The sequence below is a fragment of the Magnolia sinica genome, chromosome 14 (assembly GCF_029962835.1).
Source record: "Magnolia sinica isolate HGM2019 chromosome 14, MsV1, whole genome shotgun sequence".
NCBI classification, from domain to species: domain Eukaryota; kingdom Viridiplantae; phylum Streptophyta; class Magnoliopsida; order Magnoliales; family Magnoliaceae; genus Magnolia; species Magnolia sinica.
The window spans coordinates 30,190,316-30,206,291 of NC_080586.1; positions in this window are offsets into that span (position 1 = coordinate 30,190,316).

Here is a 15,976-nt window from a genome sequence, read left to right on the forward strand (position 1 = left end):
AAACTATCAATTATCAGTCGAAATAAAAATGGAACTATCACTTAAACTAACATGAAATTGGAAAAGTTCAAGGGGAAAGGTCATCCATCACCTTATGAGTCGAATCACCTATTAATGTCGCTAAGAAGTGCGTGCGCCTTTAAAATTGAATCCTACTATGAATTGTGAAATTGTACGATAAAATTCAAGTTCTACACACTATCTTCGATTAGGATCATAACCTATGGTTATGGTTTTGAAAAATTCAAGTCTTATAAATATAATCTCTAATTAAATATTCAAATATGAATTTCTATAAAAAGAGAGATAGAGATCACTAACCTCTTGCCTTGAAATGCATGGAGTCCACTATAATCAACTAGAATCGGATATAAATCAATTAAATATAGGCTCAACTAAGGAAATTGGGGAAACTAATTCCCTACATTTAGTTAAGAATTTAAGTAAATCAATAGGTTCCAAATTTCATAGGTTTAGAGAATTAAGACTAAAGAATTTGAATCACTAATTGTGAGTCCCGATTTGATACAACTTGAGTCTTAACCCAATTGACTCAACTCAACCCAATTTTCACTTGGCCATGGTCTGATGTGAAATAAGTTGCTATGGGAAAACAACTACAATACGATCTAGATCCATATCAAAATCAGAAAACAAAGGCTCATTGTCAACTTACCCACAAAATCTTGACTTGACTCGCCTCCAATTTAAGCTCAGGACTAAAACGAGGTTGACTTACTTCGATTCGAAAGGGAATTGATCTAGGTGTGGAAATTTATAAATGTTAATCTCCCAACTCGCAATATAATCAAATAACTTAATTTCAGATTGAGTGATAATCGATAGAAGATCAGCATACTTTAACCAATCGATTCAATCTTAACTCAAGCTCCAATTCGATTCGGGCTCAGTCGAGAACTGAGTCTCCCAAGATTGCCACATTTATGATCTGACCAACTCGATTCCAATGCTTGTTGAATGGTACATGAGTCCAACAGATCAGACTCAATCCTACTGAAATCCAACTCGGTGCGAGTGGTGGAGTGATTCATCGAGTCAACATGCCAAATGATTAGATTCATCATCATCTTCTTTTTATTCTTCTCTTCTCTTTTCATTTCCATTTCTTCTTCTCTCTTCCTTTCCCAATCATCTTTCTGTCTCTTTTAATCATAGGACTAAAAACAACTCAACCCAACTCGACTCCAACTGAGTTGACTCGACTCCCCACAACTCGACCCAGCAACGTCACAAGGTGGGCTAGAAAACAATATATGTTGGCCTTCTCCCTTCTTCTCCTTCTTCCCCTTCCTACTTTCTTTCTTCTAGAATAGATCTGGAATCGGCAAAACTCATCGAGTCAACTCATTGGTGACTCACAACCCCTTCCTCTTTGTCTTTCTCCCACCTCTACTTTCTCCTACTCTCCTTTATTCTCTAATCTCTGTCTACTGGAAACACCTAGCAAGGAGTCTGGATGTAACACTCCGTACTTTCCTGTACTCGGGTGTTACCGTATAACCAGATTTAGAATAAATGAAAGCCTAGCTTTAACAAAACGTGTATTCTAACCTAAATCTGGTGGTTGAAAATCCATAATTAGGCCGTCCATTGGTTAATCTTAAAGGTGGACCATCACATCATTAGAGGAACCATTTCTTTTTAGCTTTCAATTCCACTAATAGACAAATCTAACTGACCATCTCAAATTTAGAACTCTGAGCCACGAGATCCACCATACATGAGTCCACACCTTCATGTGGGATGATTTAATACTTAATCATGCGACCTAACCACCTGAACCGTGGACCCACTTCATCTATGGATTCTCGTCCTAACTTGGACAGTTGAAGTTGGTGATCAGTGCAAGTTCCACATTAAATCTATAGACTCCACCCTAGGACAAGGCGTGCGCACCCATGTTACACTTTCACTGATCAAGAAGAAGATCTGATCCGCCCAATAGGCCCATAACATATCATTAGACAAAATCCACTAAGTGACCACATAATTCAGAAACTCCTAGAACCATTGATGGTCAAAATCGAAAAAAAAAAATCTAACTGTTAGATTGACACATTTAGAGCCTTGCCACCTAATCATCACACCTAGACATCAGACCACCAACTCAACTATTGGGTCTTATTTAAGTAGCCCCACATCTTATATATAGGCATGATAATAACAATAATAACAAATAAATAAGATGAATAAACAAAAGGACAAATAAATAACAATGTATAGGTGATAATAATAGTGATAATAGTTAAATATTTAATAATACAAAATCATAAGATGGGTAATCCTAAGTTACCTACGAAGTGGGACCCATGACATGGATAAAAATGCATGCATGTGTGATGAAGAAAATAATAATAATAATAATAATAAGGATAGTAATAAAGTAAAATGAATAATGATAATGATATATAGTTTATAGTAAAGTAATAATCACAAAATTTGGATTAATATTAGTATTTGGTTAGTAACTTATTACAAGAGACATACAAACAACAATTGGGACCCTTTTAACCGTTGACGTTCAACTTCAGAATCATCCAACCATTAGATTGACAGGAAACCACCATTAGACTACAAATCAAGTTGAAGGCCCCACCTAAACTTTAGATCTGCTTGATTTTTTTGTTAGAAGACATGATCAGAGCCTCCCAGGCAAATGGTCAGAGTGGTTTTATCACAAACATTACGGTGGACACCACTTAATGGGGTGCGTGTGCACAGCTGGTGCACACCCACTATGCACCGGTCGTGCCAACCCGGTTAAAGCGGGATGACCTGTGGTTTCTTTAAAAAGGCAAGAGTTTCTCTCTCTTTTTGTATCTGCCAGCATCTATTTAAAATGGACGGCCATCCGTACGTTAAGTTGGGAAGTACCACCATGGTCAGCATCACGATCTGACCCGTCCATTTGATAGAGGACCCACGTACAACCAAAACTTGATAGGTTTCACATGATTCCACATGTGTGCATGCACATGGTCACAATGATTCCACATGGTCAGCATTGTGAAGAAGATTAAAACCCCCCAGTAGCATCATTTTGAAGAAATAGGTTGTTATCGAAGAATCGCCATTGAAGTCGAGTCGTCTTCCTCGCCGAACTTGCACTATTGCTGGTGCTTGTGAGGTAGCGGATTTCGAATCCAAAACCATCAAGGTGTGGCCCATGGGATCATGATGCTTAAGCTGATGAAAGAAGGGCCTCAGACTCAGCAAGCGGGTGCATGTGTGTCATTGACTCGGCTCAAACCGAGCTAGACCGACTCGGGTGCTGTTGTCTAGTTATTGGACTCGACTCGTTGAATTTGAGTCGGGTTGAGGGAGGCCTTGGGTAGAGTTCAGTCCTCGTTGGACATTGCAAGGAAGAAAGAAGATGGATCAGGGAAAGAAGAAGAAAAAGGACGAAAGAATGGGTGCGCTGCTGCACCAGTATGAACCGAGTCGAGCTTGGGCTAAGTCAGGCCAAGCCCGGCACCCACTGTTGGACATTTTAGCATGAGAAGGAGAAGAGAGAAGAAAAGGAAGTAGAGGCCGTCAGGTGTTCAGTTGGCTGAGTTAACTCAGCCCAGTTGACTCAGCTTGCCCCATTGGGACTAGTAACAGGAGCTGCTATCTGCACGCGTCTCCCTCCATCGACAGCCCCCGAGTGGACGAGCTGGACTCAGTCCAGTTGCTCATGAGGCTTCTTGGTTAGGTTCGAACTCATGCCACCTTAATGCGCGGTTGATTTCTAAAACTAGATTGAGTTAACTCGTTTGTATAGCCACTGAGTTCAGCAACTTGTATGGCAGCGACCAGGCTGCCTTAATGGTATTTGGGGTTGTGGGTCGACTCCTCCAATGACATCCTACTGGGACCAACCCTGACCTTTGGAGTGCAATCGAGAACCAAAGAGATGGGTTCTTCGACTCACTGAGTCATCAAACCGGTGCCACACTGGTTGGAAGCAACTCAATTTGGGCTTGGATAGGTGCAAGTCCACCAAATCGAAAGGGCTGGAGTTGGGTCACAACCAGGGGTGGAGTTCCACTTGGTTAAGCGAATAGAACCAAGTTGGGATCAACTTGAGTGGGTGCCTTGTGGGGTCAACTCAGTTGAATTAACCAGATTACTATTGTTTAGCTTGTTGATTAAGACTCTAATAATACCTTCACATGCTTAGCTGATCTAAAACTTTAACCTGCATCGAGAAGAATCTACCAGGCTGAGTCGACTCAATGAGTCAATGTTTTCTTCCAAGGCCAGACATGTCTCATTGTATTAATATCATGTTTACACCCTTATTATTAGGATTGCTAACATTATATATGATTATCCATAAATGGATAATTTATGCTAGAACTAGTTATTGTAAATAGGAATTACAATTACTAAATAGTTGTATTTTACCTACCTTTCTTAAATATTATCATGATAGTAGATCATAATATTAATTATCATCATAATGATTACAATTAACATATTACACTAATATTAGTTATTATGAATGAAACTACCATTAATGATATTAGCATGGTATCCATCACCTGAAAATATTATCTTTAATAATAGGTCATACTACTTTATTACAATTGCAATACTAATTATTACTATGGTCACAAATATTAGTTATATCATAAACGTTAAATTGTAACTAACCATATTATTATTATATTGTATTTAAGCTGCACATACATCATAGTTCTACTCCTAGCACTAAATCCTAGGATGAAAATCCTAATTTTACATCAAAATCCTAAGATAAGTAGTTCAAACCCTACGCTATGATCTTAAACCTAGGTAGTGCGTAGAACTTGGATCTAATTGTGCAAGTTCATAATTGTGGTAGGATTCAATCCTAAGGGCGCAAGCACTTAGCGACCTTGGAAGGTGATTCGGTTCATAAGTGATGATTTCTTCCCCTTGAGCTTTTCATTTTCCCATTGGCTTAAGTGATAGTTTCTATTTTAATTTCGATTGATAATTGATATATTCATTTTATAATCACATGTGTTAATTGTTGGAATCGAATTGCTATATTACATACTTAATATTTATCCTACATATTTATTTCATGTTTGTGGATTACTTGTGGATTGCTTATGGGACTTAAACTGGTACATCAGTGGAAAATCCCCACTTATAAATGTACACCCATACTTGGGATGCAACTCAACTGGCTGTGATTGTAATGGACCTTCAACTTAGTGGTTATTGAGTGGTGGTTTAAATTGATTATTGATGGGGGCCCGCCATCTAAGGGTTGTTGTGTCTAAGTGATTTTTAAAGATGGTCTTTTATCGCATAGTTTTAATATTGGCCCCATATGGCTTAGTTTTGTGAATTGCCCTATGTGGCTTAGTTTTAATATTGGCCCTATATGGTATAGTTTTGATAATCGCCCTAGGTGCTTTTGTTTTGGTATTTGCCCTACACGGATTCGACGTATTATTTTGTGCAAGCATGCGATGGTAAGCCCCATATACTGAATTATGATTGGTCACTAGTCAACAAGTTTCCATTAAATATTCTAAGGTGGTAGCCTCATGAGCCAGGGATGGTGGAAGGAGACACTATGCCTGAGATGTCGTCGGCTTATGCTGGGTGATGAGCCCCCCGTAGTGACCTTGAGCTTTATTAAACCGACTGTTTGTAATTGGACTAATAATGGCTTGGCTAATCATACATACATGACATATTTAAAATGACGGGTGGATATTTCTAGATGTTGTAACACGTGCCTCCGAGTTTTGGGGTATCGTTTCGCTAGCTGTCAGACCATCGACTATCGATTTACGTACGTGATGTATGATGGGTAGTCAATATGCAGTACGTGATGTACGCACGTGATGTGCTTCTCTATTGGCCAGCCTTTGCATGCGTGATGAGCCCAACTTCCGAATGGATGAGCATCCCCGGGTCGATGATGCATTCACGCATCCATGCATCTAATAAGACTGCATCATGTATTGTTTTGTATGCCTTGTTATGTGTTTATAACTATACTTACCTAATGTGGTAGTGTGTAATCTTGAGGAGAATTTACACTAAGTTGGCCACACATCCATCAAATATATAACCGTACAGGTAGAGCATATGGCCTAGATGATATTCGTGTTTATATTGATGAGGAGCAGGGTACCATTGTCGAAAATATATGATTGTATTGCTAAGAGTTGCTACGTGATTTTACAGCTCAAGATTTGTTATGATGTATTTGTTTCACATGCGATGTTATCTCATTTTGTAATTATAAGTATTGGGACACTAGTTTGTATAAGTCATTATGGGCAGCCTCTTGTATATCCTAAATGTAAATGCAAATTTTCCTTTATGTTAATTTGTCCAATCTATGCTAAACTGCTAACTCTTAAAGAAAAGAAATAATAATAATAATAAAAGAATATATATATATACACGTGAAATTGACCATCCTTAAAGGTTAACACTCGGGTTTTTGGGAAACGAGTCATATACTTGGGTCCTGAAAACACGGGGAGTTACACTGGATTAGACTAGAACCCGAGTCATGCTTGACTCAACAACGAGCTAGACTCGTCTTAGCAGTTTGGTGCAGCACCACACGAACACCACTTTCGTATGATCTCTCTTTCGAGCCTTTCTTCTTTCTTTGAGTCTTCTGATGTGACTTGCAGAGTCGGAATCGCCTAGACTCGCCCCAAAACTCAGATGAACTCGCTTAACAACTCGGTGTGTTATGACAGTGGGGGAGAAGAAGACCAACATTAATGGCATCTTTGAAACCTCTGCTTCTTCCTCTAATATGGTTCTTGCAAATAATCCATATGAACCCTAGGAAGCTTATAGATAAGCTCTTTCGAAGCTTAGAGGAGGTTGGGCTAGTGGGTTCAAAAGAAGAACTAAGATGGCGAGTTTTCTATGGTTGCTGCAATGAAAGGAGAAGAAATTGATGCATCCGCTTCCTTTCTCTCTCCTTTATATTAAGCCTTAATTCATTCATATTCATTTGATGAAAAAAATAACTGCCTAGTTGCTTTTTCTTGCAACGAACTACAAATATGACTAGTAAAGCAAAATAAGCCGCTATTTATTCTTTGATTCGAAGGAAACCCTAATCTGATGGCTGTACGGAGAGCTAAGAATGCTCGAAATGGATGGCTAGGACGAAGAGAAATGGAGGCACATAGATTGCCAGCTAAGGAGGGAAAACGAAGTTTCCATTTTTTGAAATAATTCTCCCGTGCTAGCATATTGTGTTTGACATTGTGTGTATACACACGAGTGCATTGGTGTGTGAAAGCTCTGGGGTTTTGATCGAAAACTCAGTCCAAGCAAGATGGATGGTTTGGATTTTACTATGGATCCATAATGGTAGGCCACATCATCCATAAATGGTTGTTGCTCGTTTAAACATCCGTGCGGTGAGAAAAGAAGAAGAGGAGAATTCCTCTTTTGGGAAATTGACCATACCGGCCTCGATATATGGTCAAATTCTCTAAAGAGATTCAACCCTTCAAATATTCTAAGGGTGACCTTCTGACAAGCCTCCAAAAATTACTTGGACCAAAATGCCCTTTGTCCTTGGTTCAGTAGTTATACAATTTTTAAGTGAATAAGAAGTTACATCGTATTTACTCATGGGGCCCACACTATTGTCTGTGTATAATCTAGGCTACCCATCCTTTTTGCCATTTCATTTAAGGTCTAGGCCCAAATATCAGCCTGATCCAGTGCTCGTGTGGCCCACATATTAGAAAATAATGGTACCGTTGAAACTTTCTAGGCTCACTATGATGTTTGTTAGAATTGGACACTGCCTAAGTCATGACTTTTTGGGCCCATAGCAAGCTAGCCGACAAGGTGGATGGATTGGATCACCCCATTATCAGCCTTAGGATATGGTACCAATAGCTAGGTAGTAAAGGAAGTGAACATGTTAAAAACCACGATCCATACAACATGACAACCACGACCCATATAACATATTAACTACGACCCATGCAAACCATGACCCATATGGGCCGACAATGATGTATATGTATAATCCATGCCGCCCATCATTTTAGGGGCAAGGCCCAAATATCACCCTAATCTAGCGCTTGCGTGGGCCACAAAATAGAAAATAATGGTGACTGTTGAAACTTTCCAGGCTCACTGTGATGTTTGTTAGAAGTGGGCACTGCCCAAGTCAAGACTTTTTAGGCCCACGGCAAGCTTGCAGACAAGGTCGATGGATCGGATCACCCCATTGTGGGCCTTAGGATATGGTACTAATGGTTTGGTAGAAAATTAAGTGAATACATTGAAAACCACGATCCCAAATGGGCCCACATTAATGTACGTGTATAATCCATGCCGCCCATCCTTTTTGTCATTTTATTTTAAGGCTAGGGCCCAAATATCAGTCGGATCCAACGCTCATGTGGCCCACGAAAATGAAAATAATGGTGACTATTGAAACTTTTAAGGCTCACTGTGACGTTTGTTAGAAGTGGACACTGCCCAATTTAGGACTTTTGGGCCCACGACAAGCTGGCCGACAAGGTGGATGGATCGGATCACCCCATTATAAGCCTTAAACTATGGTACCAATGGTTTGGTATAAAAAGAAGTGAACACGTTGAAAACCACTATCAATACAACATGACAACCACGACCCATATAACATGGCAACTACGATCCACGCAAATCACGACCTAAATGGGCCCACATTGACGTATGTGTATAATTCATGCCGCCCATCCTTTTTGACGTGTCATTTTAGGGGTAGGGCCCAAATATCAGCCTGATCTAACGCTCGTATGGGCCACAAAATAGAAAATAATGGTGACTGTTGAAATTTTCCAGATTCACTGTGATGCTTGTTAGAAGTGGACACTGCCCAAGTCAAAACTTTTTCGGCCCACGGCGAGTTGGCTGACAAGGTGGATGGATTGGATAACCCCATTGTGGGCCTTAAGATATGATACCAATGGCTAGGTAGTAAAGGAAGAGAACACGTTGAAAACCAGGATCCATACAACATGAAAACCACGACCCGTATAACATGGAAACTACGACCCATGCAAATCACAACCTAAATGAGCCCTCATTGATGTATGTGTATAATCCATGCCGCCCATCCTTTTTGTCGTGTCATTTTAAGGCTAGGGCCTAAATATTAGCCCGATCCAATGCTCGTGTGGCTCACAAAATAGAAAATAAAGGTAACTATTGAAACTTTCCATGCTCATTGTGATGTTTGTTAGAAGTGGCAACAACCCAAGTTAGGACTTTTTGGGCCAACGGCAAGCTGGCCGACAAGGTGGATGGATCAGATCACCCCATTGTGGGCCTTAAGTTATAGTACCAATGGTTTAGTAGAAAAGGAAAAGAACACGTTGAAAACCACAATCCATACAACATGATAACCATAACCCATATAACATGGAAACTACGACCCATGCAAACTACAATCCAAATGAGCCTACATTGATGGATGTATATAATCCATGTCGCTCTTCCTTTTTGTCGTGTCATTTTAGGGCTAGAGCCTAAATATTAATTAAATCCAGTACTCGTGTGGCTCACAAAATAGAAAAAAATGGTGACTGTGAGAACGTTCTAGGCTCACTGTGATGTTTGTTAGAAGATGACATTGCCTAAGTCAAGACTTTTTGGGCCCACAACAAGCTGGCCGACAAGGTGGATGGATCGGATCACCCCATTGTGGGTATTAAGTTATGGTACTAATGGTTTGGTAGAAAAGGAAGTAAATACATTGAAAACCACGATCCATAAAACATGACAACCACGACCCATATAACATGGAAACTACGACCCATGCAAACCATGACCCAAATGGGCCCACATTGATATATGTATATAATCCATGCTGCCCATCCTTTTTGCTGTGCATTTTAAGGCTAGGGCCCAAATATCAGTCCGATCCAGTGCTCGTGTGGCCCACAAAATAGAAAATAATGGTGACTGTTGAAACTTTCTAGGCTCATTGTGATGTTTATTAGAAGTGGACACTACGCAAGTTAAGACTTTTTAGGCCCACGACAAGCTGGCCAACAAGGTGGATGGATCGGATCACCCCATTGTGGGCCTTTAGTTACGGTACTAATGGTTTGATAGAAAAAGAAGTGAACAAATTGAAAACCACGATCCATACAACATGACAACCATGACCCATATAACATGAAAATTATGACCCATGCAAACCATGTTATCTGGGTCGTGGTTGTCATGTTGTATGGATCTTACTTTTCAACGTGTTCACTTTCTTTTCTATCAAACCATTAGTACCATAGCTTAAGGCCCATAATGGGGTGATCCGATCCATCCACCTTGTCGGACAGCTTGGCATTGGCCCAAAAAGTCCTAACTTGGGCCGTGTCCACTTCTAACAAACATCACAGTGAGCCTGGAAAGTTTCAACAGTCACTATTATTTTCTATTTTATGGCCCACATGAGCGTTGGATCAGGCTGATATTTGGGCCCTGCCCCTAAAATGACATGGCAAAAAGGATGGGCAGCATGGAAACATACATCAATGTGGTGGTTTGCATGGGTCGTAGTTGCCATGTTATATGGGTCGTGGTTTTCAACATGTTCACTTCCTTTTCTATCAAACTATTGGTACTATAGCTTAAGGCCCACAATGGGGTGATCCGATCCGTCTACCTTGTTGACCAGCTTGCTATGATCCCTAAAAGTCCTAACTTGGGCCGTTGCCACTTCTAACAAACATCACAGTGAGCCTGAAAAGTTTCAATAGTTACCTTTATTTTATATTTTGTGGGCCACACGAGTAGTGGATCGGGCTGATATTCGGGCCCTAGCCCTAAAATGATACGACAAAAAGGATGAGTGGCATGGATTATACACATACACCAATGTGAGCCCATTTGGGTCGTTGTTTGCATGGGTCGTAGTTTCTATGTTATATGGGTCGTGGTTGTCATGTTGTATGGATCGTGGTTTTCAACGTGTTGACTTCCTTTTTCTACCAAACCATTAGTATCATATCTTAAGGCCCACAATGGGGTGATCCGATTTATCCACCTTGTTGGCCAACTCGTCGTGGGCCCAAAAAGTCCTGACTTGGGTAGTGTCTACTTCTAACAAACATCATGGTGAGCCTGAAAAGTTTCAACAATCGCCATTATTTTCTATTTTGTGGCCCATAGGAGTGCTGGATCAGGCTGATATTTGGGCCCTACCCTTAAATTGACATGGCAAAAAGGATGGGCGGCATGGATTATACACATACATTAATGTGGACTCATTTGGGTCGTGGTTTACATGGGTCGTCGTTACCATGTTATATGGGTTGTGGTTATCATTTGTATGGAACATGGTTTTCAACGTGTTCACTTCCTTTTCTACCAAACCATTGGTACCATAGCTTAAGGCCCATAATGGGGTGATCCGATCCATCCACCTTGTCGGCTAGCTCGTTGTGGGCCTAAAAAGTCCTAATCTGGATAGTGTCCACTTCTAACAATCATCACAGTGAGCTTGGAAAGTTTCAATAGTCACGATTATTTCTATTTTGTGGCCCACAGGAGCTTGGATCGGGCCGATATTTGGGCCCTACCCTAAAATGACACGGCAAAAAAAATGGGGAGCATGGATTATACACATACATCAATGTGGGCTCATTTGGATCATGGTTTGCATGGGTCATAGTTGCCATGTTATATGAGTCATGGTTGTCACGTTGTATGGATCATGGTTTTCAACATGTTCACTTCATTTGCTACCAAGCCATTGGTATCATATCTTAAGGCCCACACTGGGGTAATCCAATCCATCCACCTTGTCGGCCAGCTCGTTGTGGGCCCAAAAAGTTCTACCTTGGGCAGCGTCCACTTCTAACAAGTAACACAATGAGTCTGAAAAGTTTCAATAGTGGGTGCCACTATCACCATTATTTTCTATTATGTGGCCCACACGAGCACTGGATTAGGTTAATATTTGGGCTCTAGCCTTAAAATAACATGGCAAAAAGGATGGGCAGCATGGATTATATATATACATTAATGTGGGCCCATACGGGTCGTGGTTTGCATGGGTCGTAGTTGTCATGTTATATGGGTCGTGGTTGTCATGTTATATGGATCGTGGTTTCCACGTGTTCACTTCCTTTACTACTTAACCATTGGTACCATAGCCTAAGGCCCTACAATAGGGTTATCTGATCCATCCACCTTGTCGACTAGCTCGTCGTGGGCCCAAAAAGTCCTAACTTGGGCAGTGTCCACTTCTAAGAAACAACCCAATGAGCCTAGAAAGTTTCAACAGTCACCATTATTTTCTATTTTGTGGCCCATACGAGTACTGGATCAGGCTAATATTTGGGCCCTACCCCTAAAATGACACGACAAAAAAAGATGGGCGGCATGGATTATACACATACATCAATGTGGGCCCATATAGGTTGTGGTTTGCATGGGTCGTAGTTGCCATGTTATATGGGTTGTGGTTGTTATGTTGTATGGATTTTTTTTTCAACAAGCACTAGATCAGGCTGATATTTGGGTCATAACCCTAAAATGACATGACAAGAAGGATGGGCGGAATGGATTATACACATACATCAATGTGGTCCCCACGAGTTGGGCCTTGCCCACGCCCAAAAAAGGGTTCTGTACATGTCATTAAATACGACATTACTTCTTATTCACTGAAAAACTGTACAACTATTGAACCGAGGACAAAGGGCATTTTGGTCCAAGTAATTTTCGAAAGCTTATCACAAGGCCATCCTCAGAATATTTGAATGGTTGAATCTCTTTAGGGAATTTGACCATTCATAGAGGCCAGTAGGTCGATTTCCCTTCCTCTTTCAATCGGGTCTTCGGTCAAAACCTGTTTGACCTAGTTTGCTGGATGGCGGGTGCACACCATGCTGTGTACACTCGATGCAAAGGTGGGGTCCATAGTGACATGTGATCTAATCTACTCCATCCATCAACTTCAACTTCTTGGATTGGGGCCCCGATCCATGAACAAGGCAGATCCATGGCTTAGGTGGTCCACTACAAGGGGTTTTTTGCACCAAGATGATGTTCTTTGACCGCCCAATGGTCAAATTTTTACAAAGTCTGATCATCGCCACTCAAAAGGGTTCCAAGGACCCAATGACAATCTAGAAGGCTTTTACTACTAAGTTTTAAAGATTAGATTGTCGATTATTACACCCTAGTTGTGTGATGCTCAATCATTACCTGTGGAGTTGATGAATGGTAAATCTGTTAATGTCATAGTCCACCTTGAGAATCAAGGGTTGAAATGGGAGGATTGTGAATCATCAGATGATGGGGAATAATGTAAGTTAGGTGTTTACCTTCCCACAAATATGCTAATTTAGATTATAATGGTTACACTCAAGTACTAAAAAGTATGGGGTGTTACAATCTAAAGAGAATTTCGTCCTTAAAATTTAGCATATCAATCATGACTGGATACGTGGGTAATATATTTTATAGTATTTTTAAGCTCTCATTAGTTTCCCATGAACGTTGTTTGTATGTACATATGTATGTGACTGACTACTAGAACTGGGGTCGTTATAATCTACCCCCCTTGAAGAAAATTGCGCCCTCGAGATTTTGATAACGTATATCTCAATTATTAACATTATCCCAATGGCATAAAATTAGCCTAATGGTGGACCATATCTCGCAATGCCTAAGTGTGCCATCACAACATGGATCTTGACAAGCTATTTCTGAATTTTGTTATGACCCTTATATATCTAGTCTAATAGATTGACAAACTTGTTTAGGTTAAAACTAAGGATTTATTTCAATGTCCCCAAGATCATAATTTCTTAAAGTATCTACTAGTATCATAAGTTTATTCAAGTGACAACTAATAATAATATTATATCTTTTTTTAATGATAGTCCCCAACTATTTAGAGTAACATAATCTTTTCTATTTTCAGGGTTCAGGATAACACAAACAAACGATTATAGTCGGTCTGAGCCTGATACAACGATCTTCTGCTTGATCAAGGCAGTGATTCCCTTGGTATCCCTTCCTAATCCTGGTGAATCTCAATCTTCTGCTTGATCAGGGAATTGAGATTACTGGGATTTACTAAGATTTAGAATTTGGATCAAACCGCATACAGTGTGCTTAAACATGATTTCATCAGTTTGTGATCCTAATTATTCTAGACTACAAAAGAATATCATGTAATATTCTATTTTCATAAATGATAAGTCTATATGGCTCATTACTCTTTCATTGCGTACTCTGATTATCTAAGCACTATCCAAAAAAAAATCAGAACTAAATCTCTATATAGAAAGTTAGGTTTGAAATTTGTTAAGTTTAAGTAGGTTCTCAGATATAGTCCCAAATTTTGTTCTAAAGGTGAAATTTTACCCAAAAATTTATAAATTCATCTCTAGTTATTTCTAATTGCTGAAATTTGTGAGAAATATTGTTTCTAACTTAAAAAAATATCTTAGGGAATTCAAATTTCAATTCCTAATAAGTTTCCTTGAAGATTAAGTTTAAGGAGTGTTTTTTTTTTTTTAAATAAAAATAAAAATAAAAATCTAATGTACAATATGGTGGGTAGGGAATTTTCCACGATGCCTAAGTTTATTTCATTTGCTGAATGTTTTGACAATATTATTTTTAACTAAGGAAAATTTTGAAAAAAGTTCAAAATCTAGATTTCTAAAAATTGTTCCTTAAGAGTCAAGTTCAAGGAATGTTCTTGTTTGATCTTAATTACATCATAGTGGGTATATGTTTTCCCACGGTACCTAAATTTAGTTTATAAGTTCAAATGGTTATCCGGATAGTTTACAATGGGGACCTAAGTTTAGGTCTCTATGTTTTCTAGATTTCCCTAATTCTAGGGGAGATTCACCCAAGTTCAAGTTTCTAATTTCCAAAATCTTAACTTGAGATATTTGAGATTTATATAAACTCTTTTCCAAGGCCTATTTTATCTAAACTTTGCTATGATACCATTTTATAATGCCCTGATTTTTGTAACCCGAGTATAGTACTTATTTTTAAAATCCTGAGTGTTAACCTTTAAAGATAGCCCACATTTCATATATAGTTTTATTTTTTTTTAAGAGTGAGCATCGCAACGGAAAACGGACCAGTTAAGCATGCAGGAAAAGTTTGAATGCACATTCAAGATATACAAGCGACTACCTATAAGGCTTATACAAACCAATGTTTCAATACTAACAAATATAAGAAGAAAACAATTTAATGCATAAAAGAGAATAAAATGCAGCTAGACTTGAGTTGCAAGATCACACAACTTCTCTTAAAGCACGTACGACTATCCATCCTTAATATATGTATTTTACTCCTCATCAGTTTGAACATAAGTATCATTCAAATCACCTGCACCCTTTGTATGGTTGTATATTCAAAGCATGAGTAGTTAGCTCAGTGAAAATTTCTCTCAAGATTACACACCACCGCATTAGTTAAGTATAGTTTAAATAAGAAAACATACAAAACAATCCATGATGCAGTCTTATTTAAATGCATGGATGTGTAAATGCACATAAACCTGGGGATGTTCATCCAGCCGAATTTTGAAAAAAACCCATGAGTGGGGCAAAACCTAGTTATAAGTAACTAATCACCAGCGAAAATACATTAAGTACATGTTAAAGCGACTAGCTCACATAAATTGAGTCGATCGACCATGGTTTGAGAGCTAGCAAAATATACAATGACAAAGGACACATACTTCAATATCCAGAATTAGCTACCAATTAGCTCATATGTCATGAATGCATGATTAGCTCAACCATTATTAGTCCAATTACAAATAGTCATTTTAAGAAACCTCAAAGGTCACTATAGGGGTCTTGTCACACAGGATAGGCTGATAGCTCGGCTATAGTGTCCTATACCACTATCCTTGGCAATAAGACTCCAACAACTAGGATGTTTAATGGTAAACTCTTCACTTAGTGACCAATCATAGTTCAATAAGTGAAAATTACCA